The 14,920-nt window shown below is 36.0% G+C and overlaps 1 protein-coding gene and 1 non-coding gene across 4 annotated transcripts in view; one reads left to right on the forward strand and one right to left on the reverse strand.

The window, feature by feature from the left end:
* CTNNA2 (catenin alpha 2) overlaps positions 1 to 14,920 on the forward strand; it is a 1,105,968-nt gene that overhangs the window by 112,590 nt on the left and 978,458 nt on the right. The window lies entirely within an intron of this gene.
* On the reverse strand, positions 13,469 to 13,571 carry LOC125937172 (U6 spliceosomal RNA). Its single transcript, XR_007462272.1, has one exon. It is a non-coding gene; the product is annotated as a U6 spliceosomal RNA (small nuclear RNA).

Below are 14,920 nucleotides of genomic sequence, written 5' to 3' on the forward strand. Positions count from 1 at the left end.
GTAGGAAATAACTTTAAATAAATTAATAATTACTACAGTTTAACCTTGGTAGACTGGTATTATAAAATGAGATACACAGAAGGGGAGAAGCTGATCAACAAAGGGCCCTTTGATCATATAATAGAAGCTCAATTAACATTTGTTTAATGAATGAGTAATGAATTGTAATATTATCCTTGCTATTATGGAAAAGTGGAAGATTATGCCTCTTAAATAGAGCTCTTGTAAATGAGATACCTACACTTCTTTAAAAAAATGTATGTGTTTTTTTAATTGAGGAAATAGATTGATATTAGTGGGCTGAGAAATCAGTATACTGAGGCCTGATGAATAATTCAAAACTATAATAAAATAGAAAAGAGCATCTGGGAAAGTAGGCACTGTGGAAGTAAGTACTTCAATTATATAGATACATGTTTGCTCCTAACAACAGAGCCTCAAACTCTATGAGGCAAAAACCAGTAGAACTACCAGGAGAAATAGGTGAATCCACTATCATAGTTGCAGACATCAATACCTCTCTCTGTCAGGAAGAGGAATGGCAGATATGGCAGTCAGAAAATAAGTAAGAACATACTTGAACTCAACAACACCATCAATTAACTGTATATAATTGATATCTATAGACTGCTTCATCCAACAATAGCAAAATACACATTCTTTTTAGGCTCACATAAAATATTCAGCAAGATAAACCACATTCTGGATCACTAAAGATACATTAAGAAATTTTAAAGAATAAAAATTATGCAATGTCTGTTCTTAGACCACAATGGAATTAAACAACAAAAACAAAAAATCAATAACAGAAAGATAACTGGAAAATCCCCAAATATGTGGAGATTAAATAGCACATTTTTAAATGCCATGTGGGTCAAAGAAGAAATCTCAAGGGAAAAATTAAAATATTTTGATCTAAATGAAAATGAAAATAAAATACCAAAATTTGTGGGATATAGTGAAAGCAGAGCTTAGAGAGAAATTTATATCATTGGATTTGTATATTAGAAAAGAAGAAAGATATAAAATCAATCATTTAGGTTTCCACCTTAGGAAACTAGAAAAAGAAGAGCAAATCCAAGTAAATCAAAAGTAAATAATAAAAGACATAGTAAGAATTGGAGCAGAAATCACTGAAATTGAAAACAGGAAATTAAACAAAATCAATGAAACCAAAAGGTGGTTCTTTGAAAGATCAATGAAAACTGATAAGCCTCTGGCTAGGCTAACTAAGAAAAACAAAGAGAAGACAAAAATTACTAATATCAGAAATTAAAAAGGAAGACATTGCTACAAATCTTACAGAAATTAAAAGGATAGTAAAGGAATACTATGAACAACTCTATGCCCACAGATTTGATAACCTGGATTAAATAGGCCAATTTCTTGAAAGACACAATCTGCCAAAATTCACACAAGAAGAAATAGATGATCTAAATAGCCTTATATCTATTAAAGAAATTGAATCATTAATTAATAACCTTCTTGAATCAATAGTTAATAACCTTCTAAAATGGAAAGCACAGGTCCATATGGATTAACTGGTGAATACTACCAAACATTTAAGGAAGAAATGATACCAATTCTCTACAATCTCTTTCAGAGAATAGAAGCAGAGGAAATACTTCCTAACTAATTCTGAAGCCACATTACCCTAATACCAAAGCCAGCAAAGACATTACAAGAAAACTACAGATCATTATCTCTTATGAACATAAAGATGCAAAAATTCTTAAAAAACTAGGAATAGAGGAGAACAAAATATTAGGCAAAATAAACCGATCAAGAATAGCTATAAAAAATCTACAGTTGACACCATACTTATTAGTGAGAATATTGAAGCTTTTCCATTAAGATCAGGTACAAGGCAAGATGTGCCCTGTTACCACTCCTTTTCAACATCATATTAGAAGACCTTGCTAATACAAAAGTCAAGAAAAGGAAATAAAATATATACAGATTAGAAAGGAAGATATAAAATTATCTTTGTGCACAGATAACATGGTCATCAATGTGGAAAATCTAAAAGAATTGACAAAACCCTCCTGGACTAAAAAAAAATTATAGCAAAGTTGCAGGATATAATGTTAATATACAGAATTCATTTACTTTCCTACATACTATCAGTGACAAACGGAATCTGAAATTAATAACACAGTATCATTTAGATTTGCATCAAAAAAGAGAAATACCTAAATATAAATCTAACAAAAAAGGCGTAAGATCTATATGAAGAAATTATAAAACTCTAATGAGAAAAATCAAGTAACTAAATAAATGGAGAGAATATTGTACTTTCATGGGTAAGAGGACTCAAAATTGTCAAAAGATTGGTACTTTCTAACTTGATCTACAGATTCATTGCAGTCCAATCAAATCCCAGCAAATTGTTCTATGAATATCAACTAACTGATTCTAAAGTTTGTAAAGAGTCAAAAGACTTGTAATACTCATCACGATATTGAAGGTGCAGAATAAAGTTGGAAGACTTAAGTCACCGAACTTCAAAACTTGTTATAAAGCTACAGTAATTAAAAGAATGTTGGTGTTAGTAAAGGTATAGAGAGATAGATCAATGGAACAGAATAGGAAGCCCAGAAATAGACTTCCATAAATATAGTCAATGATCTTTTGCAAATAAGTGAAAGCAATTCAATGAAGCAAAGATAGTCACTTCATCAAATGGTGCTAGAACTGGACATCCACATGCAAGAATTTATATATGTATATATATGAGTTTAGACAAAAACTTTATACCCTCATAAAAACTCAATATGAATTATAGACCTAAAACACAAAACTATAAAACTCCTGAAAGATAACATAGAAGTAAACCTAAATGACCTTGGGTATGGTGATGTCTTTTAAGTTATGACATCAAAGCCACAATCCATGAAAGAAAGAAATAATCTGGGCTGCATTGAATTTTAAAACTTATCTGCAAAAGACAGTATTAAGAGAATTAGAAAACAAGTCATAGACTGGGAGAAAATATTTACAGAACACAAATCTGATAAAAGTGTGTTATCCAAAAGATACAAAGAACCCTTAAAATTCAATCATAAGAAAACAAGAAACCCCAATAAAAAATAGGCCAAAGATCTTAATAGACACTCAGCAAAAAAAAACCTGTGCAGATAGTGGATTTCTGAAAAGATGTTCCACATCATATGTCATCAGGGAAATCAAGTTGAGACAACAGTGACATACTGGTACACAAGTATTAAAATGGCCCAAACCTGGAAGACTGAAAACACCAGATGCCGGTGAGGATGTGGAGCAGTGGGAGCTCTTATTCATTGCTGGTGGAACTGCAAAATGGTATAGTCATTTTGAAAGACAGTCCCGCAGTATTTTTACAAATCTAAACCTACTCTCACCATATGATTTGGCTACTGCACTCCTTAGTGTTTACTCAAAGGAGTTGAAAACATCTACACAAAAACCTGCACAATGATGTTGATGGCAGCTTTATTCATAATTGTAAAAACTTGGAAAGAACCAAGGTGTCCTTCAGTAAATGAATGGATAAACAAACTGATATATCTGGCAATAGAATATTATTCAGCTGAAGTGAAATAACCTATCAAGCCATGAAAAAACATGGAGGAACCTTAAATGCATATTGCTAAGTGCAAGAAACCCATCTGAAAAGACTATGTATTGTACGACTCCAACTATATGACATTATATAAAAGGCAAAACTGTGGAATCCATAAAAATACCAGTGATTTCTGGGGGTGAGGTGGGATGGGGGAGGGAAAGAGTTGAATAGGTGGAGCACAGAGAATTTTTGGAGCAGTGAAAATACTCTGAATGATATTATAATGAAGGTTGTATGTCTTTATACATTTGTCCAAACTCAGAATGTACAATACCAAGAATAAACCCTAAGGTAAACTATGTACTTTGGGTTACTATGATATGTCAATGTAGTTTCATTCTTGGTAAAAAAAAAAATGTACCATTCTGGTGAGTGATGTTGATAATGGGAGTGTCTATGTATAGGTGGGGATGAGGGTATATGGGAAATTTCGGTACCTCCCTCTCAATTTTGTTGTACACCTAAAAGTGCTCTAAAAAATAAAATCTTAATAAAAAAATTAAAATATACCTAAATTAAAGAAATATTACACATTTACTTGAAACCTTAAGGTTACCAATATTCACCCAATATTATTATACAATTAATGAAAAATGAATATGGTCTTCTGTTTATCTTTTTCTCTTTTAATAAAGTATCTGTGAGATATAAATGGTCCTGGCATAAGGATTGTGTCTTGTTTTCTGTACAGCGGGCAATTCTGTCATATTCCAAGAAATGGAAATGTTTTAATTTGCATCATTTTCTAATTTATAAGCATATATAAATGTAGAATAAATAGAGATGAGTTTTTCAAGTTCATAAATACATGTATATGCTAAATTATGGATTTAACTGATACATTAATTTAAAAGTCTCCTGAATGTCAGGCACTGTGCTTCGTACTGGGAGTATGAAGATGGAGACTGCCTATGTGAGGGAGGGACATATAAATACACAATTAAAGAGTAAGTTATTGTGCCATGCACTCCCAACTCTACCTAGAGTGGTGTGTCAAAAAACACAGAAGACAGAAACCAACACGCTTTTGTTGAGACATGAAAGGGCAGTGGGTGTTTGCTGGGCAAGAGAGAGGCACACAGGGGCGTCTGGGTGGCTCAGTCCGTTAAACGTCCGACTTTGGGTCAGGTCATGATCTCACGGTTCATGGGTTCGAGCCCCAATTCAGGGTCTGTGCCGGCAGCTCGGAGCCTGGAGCCTGCTTTGGATTCTGTGTCTCCCTCTCTCTCTCTGCCCTTCCCCTGCTTGCACTGTCTCCCTATCTCTCTCCCTCAAAAATAAGTAAACATTAAAAAAAGAGTCTCACAGAGGGCACAGTTCTGTGTAACCCTATATGTTTAGGTGGACACATGTGTCTTGGGAATATCGAGTTGGTTGTGTGTATGTGTGTATATTTGGAGTCCTGCAGACTTAAGAAAGGCGTGGGAAATGACTGTAAATCTGAAAAGTACAATGAGGATGAGGTATGAGGATCAGTGTGGACAGCTAAGCAAGGCTAGATGCTGAATAACTTTGCGTGGTGGGAGGTGATGGCAAACTGCTGAAGGACAGGAAGACAACAATGGATTGTAGTTTAGAACAATTGCTCTGGGGTGAATGGTGGGTTAAATGGAGAGGTGTAAGATGGGGGCAGGGAGATAGAGATGATTACAGTAAGGACATTTTCCAGAATACTTATACAAACATTATATAAATAACAATCTTACATGTTCAATAATTTATGCATAGATCATGAGCATGATTCTGAGTTTAGTAAAGATGTATAGTTTAGATGTAGATTTTCCAAGATCTCCCATCCCCGGCTCTTACCTTATGTGTAAATTTCTTTTCAGAACTGCTTCAGTGCTAAACCTTTTGGGGGCTGCAGCTCCGGGAATGTATTTTGGCCTTATCGTATGAGATCACCACTTGAAGGAAAGAGTTACAAACTTGCTTCTAAAGATATAGATGGTTTTGCCATCAAATGAAGAATGTGTTATTAAAAAAAAAAAAACAGATTTCTTCCAACTCTAGAAAGGCTGTGGTTCTTAATTATTTCAGCAGTGACTTTCCGTTTGCCTTAAGTCACAAAAACAAGTTAGCGTGAATCCAAGGAGTGAAGGAGCTCCACAGTTGTTCAAAATATGCCAGGAGGGTTTGACACACACAGTACTAAGGCTACACATCCATGTTCTCAGAGCTACTTTAAGGGAAGTTTGTAGGATGATTATCATTATGTGAATACCCAGTACACTATTGCCTGCCGCCTCCTCCTAGAAACACATTTCCCGTGGGTGTATGACAAATCTGGTTGAACAGATAAAGTGCGGTTTTGCTATTTCAGGCCTGGTTACATCCTAACTGCAATTACATCACAGGTTGAATTCTGTCTTCATAAACGTATGGTCACCACCCCCCCCACCCACTTTGTTGTATCATGGCACTTCTCTATTAAATCTTATTTTTCCATTGTTGGCATAAAAATGGGATCCCACTGTAGCGTATTTTGACAGTTAATGTTTGTGCTTCAAGTGGATTTAGAAATTTTTCACATAAGTAACTCCCGGTCCAAATATATTCAATTGATGCTTTATTTTTGGAGTATATTGTTAGTTTATTTAGTGTTTAACTACACATTATCAGAGTGTTAACATTTCTTGTTCAAGGTTTTTGACACTCGATGTCTTTAAAACATGCTGTTCAATACAGACATCATACTTAATGAGGGGAAACATACTGTTCCTTGAATAGCCTTGACACTGTGCCAAATCATAAAGATATCATATCTAATGATGAATTCTTTGCTCAATAGATTGTATATTTCCATAGAATAGACTTATTAAAAATAGAATATTCATGATTTTAAGTCATTCTTGAGAAGTCCTTGAGCAACTTAGTTGATATTTTGACCTAGGTTTTCCTATTTCAAAAATACGTTAAAAATTTTTAATCTAAAGTTGATGATGTTGCTTAAAGTTGATGAAGTTGTCAATTGTGGAACAAATGAATTTTTTTCTTTATAAAAATTTTATTGAAAATCTAAGTAGTTATGCTTTTAAAGAATTAATAACATTTCACTTAAGAGTGGTCCAAGACTGAATTATTTTTGTTCCATAGAAGCAGTTCAGATTTCTCATTTTAACCATGGATATTACTTAATTTTTGTTAACCTATTTTCTTTCCCTGATGGAATTTTTCTTCCGTGCTTTTTAGATGACCTCTGACTTACTATCTTCCACTGTCACCAACTTGTTTGTTAATTTTATTTTCTTCAGCTTCACAATATAGTTCTTATATTTTTAGATTTTTTTAAAATTTATTTATTTATTTTGAGAGAGAGAGTGTGAGTGGGGAGAGGGGCAAAGGGAGAGGGAAAGAAATAATCCCAAGCAGGCTCTGCTGACAGTGCAGAGCGTGACGTGGGGCTGGATCCCACAACCATGTGATCATATCCCGAGCCGAAATCAAGAGTTGGACACTTAACTGACGGAGACACCCAGGCGCCTCTAGATTTTTCTCAGGAGTTTTTACTCTCTTATCTAAGAGACAGCAGCTTTGTCCTCTTTTCCCCTCTCCATGGCTCTTCAGGCATATTTTTCAGAAACCTAACAACTCTGACTTTAGAGTAGTCATATGCATGGTGAAGGAGATCATAAAAATTGACATAAGCTGATCTCTGTACTGCTGGAAACTCCACATTTGTTTCCCTTTGCACAGAGGACAAAATCCACATTTTTGCCTGTGTGCTATGAGCCCTCCTGAGACCTGTCCCTTCCCAGTTCTCACCTTCCATCCTACCCTTGTCTCTTTTTCTGTGTTCCAGCTACACTGGCCTTTATGCAGTCTTCCAAATTATGAGAATATATGAGAATATAATGAAACTTGTGAGAATCGTGTTTTATAAATTTTATCATTAAGGTAAATTATTGGAAATTGATTTGATTGAAATTGAAAATATGTGAGAATCAAAAATTTTAATTCAAAAAGTACAGTACCAGCTTACCGTCAAAACAACTGTTTATGTAGAAGAGCAAAGAGTATTTGTTCCCAAAAATGTACAGATGCTCTTTCATATGTTTTGATCTTGGGCACAAAACAGGTTGTTTAAAACAGTGCACATGCTGGACCCCATTTTAAAGAAAAACTTTCAATACACATAGTAAATATAAAACACAGAAACAAACAGTCTGTCATGAAACATACACCGAAGTGTTAAGAGTGGAATTTGAGATAATTTTTCCTTCTATCTGTATTTTGTAATTCTTTCCCAATTACGATAAATCATTTTGTGTAATTCAAAGTCTAGTTTAAAAGTGGTGTTATTACCCAACTTTTGCCTTGTTTGGGTATTACAGCCTTGATTGTAGTGGTGACATAGGAAACGCTGGTTCCAGGTATACATGGTAAACAGTGCTACGTGGGTAGGCCTTCAACTTCTTTCTAGAACCAAGTAGTTTTTTGTGTGTGTGGTGAGAGTAGAGAACTGAGTTTGTCATTAAGCTGAGAGTTATGTACATTTTGCTCTACACATGAATATATAACAGAGTGTGAATGATCTAGTATATTTGCATGACAATTTCTTTAAAAAATTTTTTAAGTTTATTTATTTATTTTTGAGAGAGACAAAGACAGATAGTGTGCATGGGGGAGGGGCAGAGAGAGGGGGGCAGAGAATCCCAAGCCGGCTCTGTGCTGTCTGCGTGGAGCCCAATGTGGGGCTCAAACTCACGAACCATGAGATCATGAGCTGAGCTGAAACCAAGAGCTGGATGCTTAACCGACTGACCCAGTGCCCCTGGATATATTATTTCACTGAAAACTGGTCAAAACCCTTCATGTGCAGGCTTGCAGGCCTGTTTTTCTGGTTGTGTTCCTTTCATCTAGGTTGTAGGATCCTCTTTCATCCCATAGCAGATTTTGTTTTGGGTTTTTTTTCTGCTGCATTTTATCAGGGCCTTGAGTTTCTCTGGTGTATTTCTCAGTATTCCCTATAAGCATATTCATTTTGGAGGTTTGCCTTTCTTACCATATGCTGTGCTCATAATGCTATTTGATGTATGTGTTATCTCCTAATTTTGCTTTTATCTTTCTGTTCAACCAAATAGTTTTCTTTATCTGGGTGTGTGGTCCTGTGTGTATTCTGTCTGCCATCTCCATACTGGTAAGAACAGTGTCCTATACACCCATGAGAGGAATATTTTACACTTTGTGTGTGTGGGTAGTTGTTCATGTTTGAGGTCCAAGCTGAAATGACGTTCCCACTGTCCAATGTCTCAGAACCACTGCATGTCTCCCAGGCAGAGATACCTTAGCAATATTTGCTATCTAATCAGGGGGATGTTATGTAGCAAATAAGTTTCATATATACAATGTAACCATTTTAATTTTTTTAAGTTTATTTATTTTTGAGAGATAACACAAGCAGGGGAGGTGGAGAGAGAGAGATAGAGAGAGAGAGAGAGAGAGAGAGAGAGAGACAGATTCCAAAGCAGGATCCAGGTCCTGAGCTGTTAGCGCAGAGCCCAAAGTGGGGCTCAAACCCACAAACCACAAGATCATGACCTGAGCCAAAGTTGGACGCTTAACTGACTGAGTCACGCAAGTGCCCCACAATGCAACCATTTTAGATAGTAGAGAAGTTGGTGGCATTCTTTATTCAATATTTAGGAGAACTTTAGGAGGTTTTGTTTTATAAATATGCAAGAAATCCTCTCAAAGAACGTGAAAAGATTTAGTAAACTGGGATAATATTTGCAACATACGAAGTTTAGTGCACCTTATTGCCTTCATCACACTGCCTTATATACTTTGTAAAACAGGAAGAAAACCCAAGTGGCTCAAATATGAAAGACTGAAGTGCCACTTGGCTGTTTCCTAAAGATCTAAGCCACTTCAGCCTTCTGGTGTGAATGAAGCAGTACTTTAGCCTGGTTTTCCAACTAGTTGTTAGTTCAATTTCTTGACTGAAATGACAATTTTAGGTGAATTATGATATATAGGACCTGTGATATATGCCACTGAGGATAGATTTGTTTTATGTCTCTGGAATTGTTTTTTATGGATGCAATTTACGTATTTTAAAACCCCTATAATTTTCATGTTTCAGCTGACTATATAGTTAAGATTATATATTTCTTGATTGTGAAACAATTACAGTGGTTTCAGATGCATATGTTTTTCCCTCAAGTTTAGATCTCTATACTATAGTGAGGCTAATTTAGTTCCTTTCAATAAAATATTTTAAGGTCCTTTTATTAAAGCAGGAATTAGAATAATTATCATTATTTATAAAATACTGCTTAATATAAAAGCAACTCCAAGGAAATTATAATCACTCTGTAAAATTGAAAGTAGAAAGCACTTAAAAATTCATGAGTATAAAATAAAATATGCGTCAATAAAAATTGTGTGCAGAGCCAACTTGTATTTTAGAATAGAACTTGGAAGGTTGTGCTTGCATGGAAACAATTTTCCAAACTGGAAAATTCTAATTTAAAAGAATAGCCCCCAAATCATGGTAAATATATTTCCTGTAATTAATCAATAAATGTCTAGTGAGGATCAATGGTGTGCTCAGTACTATGCTTTTAGTTTGCTGTTCGCCTATGGAGGTGAGTCCTTCCAACTTGAGGTGGTAGGTGCATTGTGAAGTATAATTCATGGGGCCCAAGATGTGGCACATAGTTAAGGCTTATCATAGTGACGATGAGTAGTGTTTCTCAACAGGATCCCTAATTGGCATTTTGGGTGCGGTTATCCTTTGTCATGTAGGATTTTAACATTAAGCCTGACCTGTACAACTTCACAATGATCAGAACATCCAAAATGGCGCCTGGAAAGCATTTCTGGGTGATACAGCCCCCAGTTGAGATCTGCTGGCACAGAACAGGGGCTGACAGACTTTTTCTGTGAAGAGGCAGATACTAAATGTTTTCAGTTTTGTGGGCTATACTCTCTCTGTACTCAACTCTGCTGTTGTAGCAGGAAAGCAACCACAGACAATACAAGAAAAGTGTGGCTGTGTTCCAGTAAAACTTCACTTAAAAAATAGCTGGTGGGCAGATTTAGCTTGCAGGTTATAATTTGCCAATCCCTTCGTATGTATCACAAGCCCACCGATTTCAACACAAGGAATGCTATTTGAGAACACTCAGTAGTATTTTATCAGTTGGAAGGATTTTGGCTGCAAATATGAAATGATATCTACTATTTCTAAAGACAGGATGGTTTCACTCTTGGTTAATTAAATGTATTGTTGTCATAAAAGACCAAAGTACCCTCCTTTTTTCTACTCTGTTATCCTCAGCTGTTGCCATGGTCTCCCCTCATTGTCACAAATGGATGCCGGAATGTTACATGTAGTTACAGTAGCACACAAGGAAGAATAACAGATCTGCCTACTCTCTAGGAAAACCTTTCCCAGAAGTCCACAGCTCACTTGCTGTCAGATCTCATTTGGGGACAAACCCAAACTTGAACTAAAAAATGGCAAAGTGGAAATTCCAGTGATGTGGAATTCCACATAATTGCCATGGAATACTTAGAAGTCTCTTCCCTGGGCTGGAAAAAGATTCCGGCCCTAACACAAACCTGTGGATACACAATATTTGAATGAATTGAGTTTGTGTTTAAGAGAAAGAGCAGTAAGTTTTGAGGATTAGTGGAGGAAGATGTATGTGAGATGCCATATTTTCCATATTAATTATCTTATATTTTAAATAGAATTCTGTCTTGAGTGTTACTTGAGGCCTTTTGTTTCCCTCTGTTTTCCATTTAGTCAAAGGAGCATTTTGTGTATGCCTGTCTTTGGTCAGATTAGAGGGAGGAGTTTGGATCAAGGTTCACTGGTGGCAGGTAATTTCTCTCTAGTATTGAAGAGCCAAGGCATGTAGAGCCATGCCTTCCTGTTGTGAGATCAGTAATACCACCAGTGTGCAAAAGACAGTATATCAATTTATTTAACAGAGCTTACTTGGTAGTCCTTAAGGACCTCCTTACTTAAATAAGCCCCCAAATTATCATATATATTTAGTATATTATGTGGTTTGTATTATAAGAACTGAAAATAATTTGTTGAAACACATGCTCATGGAAATGTTATAATTATTTATTTTAGTGCTAAAGGGAATACAGAAGACCATCTGGTTCTTTCAGGCTCGTAAAGGTGCTGCCTTACAATTTCAGATGAAGCAGGTGATTTGCCAAGAGAATCATTTGGGTGGCTGGAAAGTAAAGATATAACTAGAAACTGTTTTTCTCACTTCGTGTGCTGTGTTCCCTGCATTACATCATGGCATTCCTGCAGCAAAGTGCCAGCTTAAAAGACCTTATGCTTGTCAGTAAAAATGGCTCTAATTCAAGTTCTGATTTTTTTTTTTTTCTTGGAGCTCTTCCTGAATTTTGAGCTCTTTAACTTGTCAGTACAGGGGCTGAACAAATACCTTTAGATGCACTTATATTTACTTTAGTGACTTTTGAAGAATGACACTGAAATATCTTATAGGTAAATTTATTCAAGAGACCTTGTTTAGTATCTGCTGGGAAGCAGTTGCCTTTTTTATGCCAATTGTTTACTTATGTGTATATTATAAAAATTAAATTCACAGTCCTTGCCTCAAGGATCTCAACATTCTACTATTAAAGAGACAAATGAATGAATAATTAAAATAGAATGTGATTCCTAGCACAGTAGAGGGAAGCGAATGTGCTCTGAGAGCAAGTGTGGTCTAAGTGGGTCAACAAATGAAGCCCGAGCTGAGTTTCAAAGGATAACTGAGAGTAAATCAACTTAAAACAGGGAAGAAGGTTTTTGGAGATGGAGTAACATGGGCAAAAGATTAGAGGTGTCAGAAAATATGGAATGTTTGGAGAATCGCTAGCAGTCACTAAATCTAGAGTTCACAAAGACTGAAAATGTAAGGTGGATGAATGCTGAGTAATGTCTATACTGGAGGACAGTAAATATAATTGGAACTTTATCCTTAGGCGAAGGGAGTCATCAGAGGCTTTTCAACACAGACATGATGTAATTTATATTTTGGAAAAACCACTAAGGCTGCAGAATAGAGAGGGAGTAGAGGAGGCTAAGACTGAGGCCAACATGACAGTCAAGAGGTTGTTTCAATAACCCTAAAGAAGAAATGATGACAGCCTTGATGAGAGCAGTGATGATTTGATGTAGGAGGTAAGAGAAAGGAAAGGAATAAAGAATGACTTCTCCATTTCTGACAAGGGAGATTGATAGTGGTTCTGTTCATTGACATATGACTATAGAAGCATAAAATTACCAATTTTGGGGTAAAGAGGATGAGTTCATGTTGGAGTGTTTGGAAACCTAGTAAATGATGGCATATAGGAGGCTAGAACTCGGGCAGAAATCCTGAGCTAGAGAAATAGATTTGGGAGTTTGCAGCATCATATAAGCCACTGACATGATTGAAGCCCACTCAGACACTATGCATAGAAGAGGGAGAGACTAAGGACAAGATGCCAAGAGAGTGGAGGAAGAGCAGGGGAGAGTGGTGTCCTTTAAGCCAAGAGAATAATAGTATTACTGTCAAATACTGCTTAGAGGTCAAATAAGGAAAGAACTGAGAAAGGGTCACTGAATTTTTGAGGTGATATGTTTATTTTTATGATAAGAAATATAATTTTATAAGAAATATCATTAGACACATTGAAATATATATGTATATACATATATATACACATGCATATGTAGTGAAATATATATATTTGTATGTATAAATTAAGAATTGCCCTAAATCCTATCACCCAGCATAACTACCGCTAAAATTTTGATGTGTATCTTTCTACTTTTTCTGTATGCAAATATATTCTCCAAAACCAGATATGTCTATATATAACAAAATGAGTTCCTACTATAAAAATATGAAGCACTGCATGAATTTGCTTATTATTCTTGCCCAGAGACCATGATAATCTTCTCCACGTCTTTCCAATTTTAGTATATAAGCTGGAGAAGCACATGGTGTCCATTGAATTAAGCAACTAGAAGATCATTTGTAACTGTGCAAGGCTAATTTCAGTGGAATGGTGAGGGCAGTAGCCAGATTGTTGTGGGATGGGGAATAGGTGGGTAGTGAGAAAGTCGAAAAAGGATCATAGACCATCCTTTCCAGAAGTCAGTATGTAAGGGGACAGGAAGCATAAAATGGCAACAGAGGAGTATGATGGAGGTTTTTATTTGTTTGTTTTCTGGTTTGAAAGGGGTTTGATTTAGTTTTTTACTTGGACAAGACTTTCCACTGACTTGAAGGAACCAGAAGAGGGGGATAAATTAAGGATATTAAGAAGAGGTTGTGATTGCAGGGGTGAAGCCTTAGGAGGCAGGAAAAGATGAGTTGTGGGAAAGAGGAAACAAACCCCATCTTACAATAAGGCAATTGGGAAGGGGGTGAGAGTGGAAAAAGATGTTGAATAGCTTGCAGATGGTTGCCTGAGGTGATTCTGGTCACCTCAGAATGAAATGGCTGATACTCACCTGTATTCAGTTATTTGATGAAGACTTTTGGAATATGCATGAAACAAAGAAGTGCCATATTGGATCAGATCCACAGTGATCTGTTCACTTATGTCCTGAGAGTGGTACCAAGAGATGCATGTTAGAAACGTCTAGTTTTCTCTGACAAATTAAAAGAGCAGGAACGTTCCCAAAATGCTTTACTTTACATGATCCATTTGGGATTTATTATCCATATATTTCTGTGAAGCTACTTGAAGCCATCTATTTTCTTAACTTGCCTGCCCCCTGAGACTTACTACCTGCAAAGTAAAGTATTTAACCTAGGGAAGTTGAACTGCATGTTGGGAAAAAACACAGATTTGGGGAACAGATCTTGGTTAAACTCCATTAACCTTGGAAAAATGACTTAACATCTTGTGCTGTAGTTCCCTTATCTGCAAAATTGGGATGTGATCTTACTGACCTTACAGAAATGAGAGGATAGCATTAGGTGGTATATGTGAAGTGCCTAATAACTGCGCAGAGCGAGTGCTCATTGTGTACTGGTGACCTGACACATCTTGTCTCTCCCAGTGATCAAGAGCTCCAATGCAGTCCAGCACACAAGGATTTGATGAGAGGAACATAAAATGATAAATACTGATAATAGACTGTAGCCAGTGGCCAGGAGTTTTCAATGAAATCTTTGTTGTGAAATTATGAATTAAATGGGAAGGATTACTCCCTTGAAATGTATGGATTTAACAGAACTTCATATGCATTTCCGTAATGCCATTTTACATTTTATTTTTGTATTTACCAAAGCATATCACCTGACGTGGTGTTTTGGCTCATATGCGCATAGTTAAATG

Source organism: Panthera uncia, assembly GCF_023721935.1.
Source record: "Panthera uncia isolate 11264 chromosome A3 unlocalized genomic scaffold, Puncia_PCG_1.0 HiC_scaffold_11, whole genome shotgun sequence".
Lineage (NCBI taxonomy): Eukaryota > Metazoa > Chordata > Mammalia > Carnivora > Felidae > Panthera > Panthera uncia.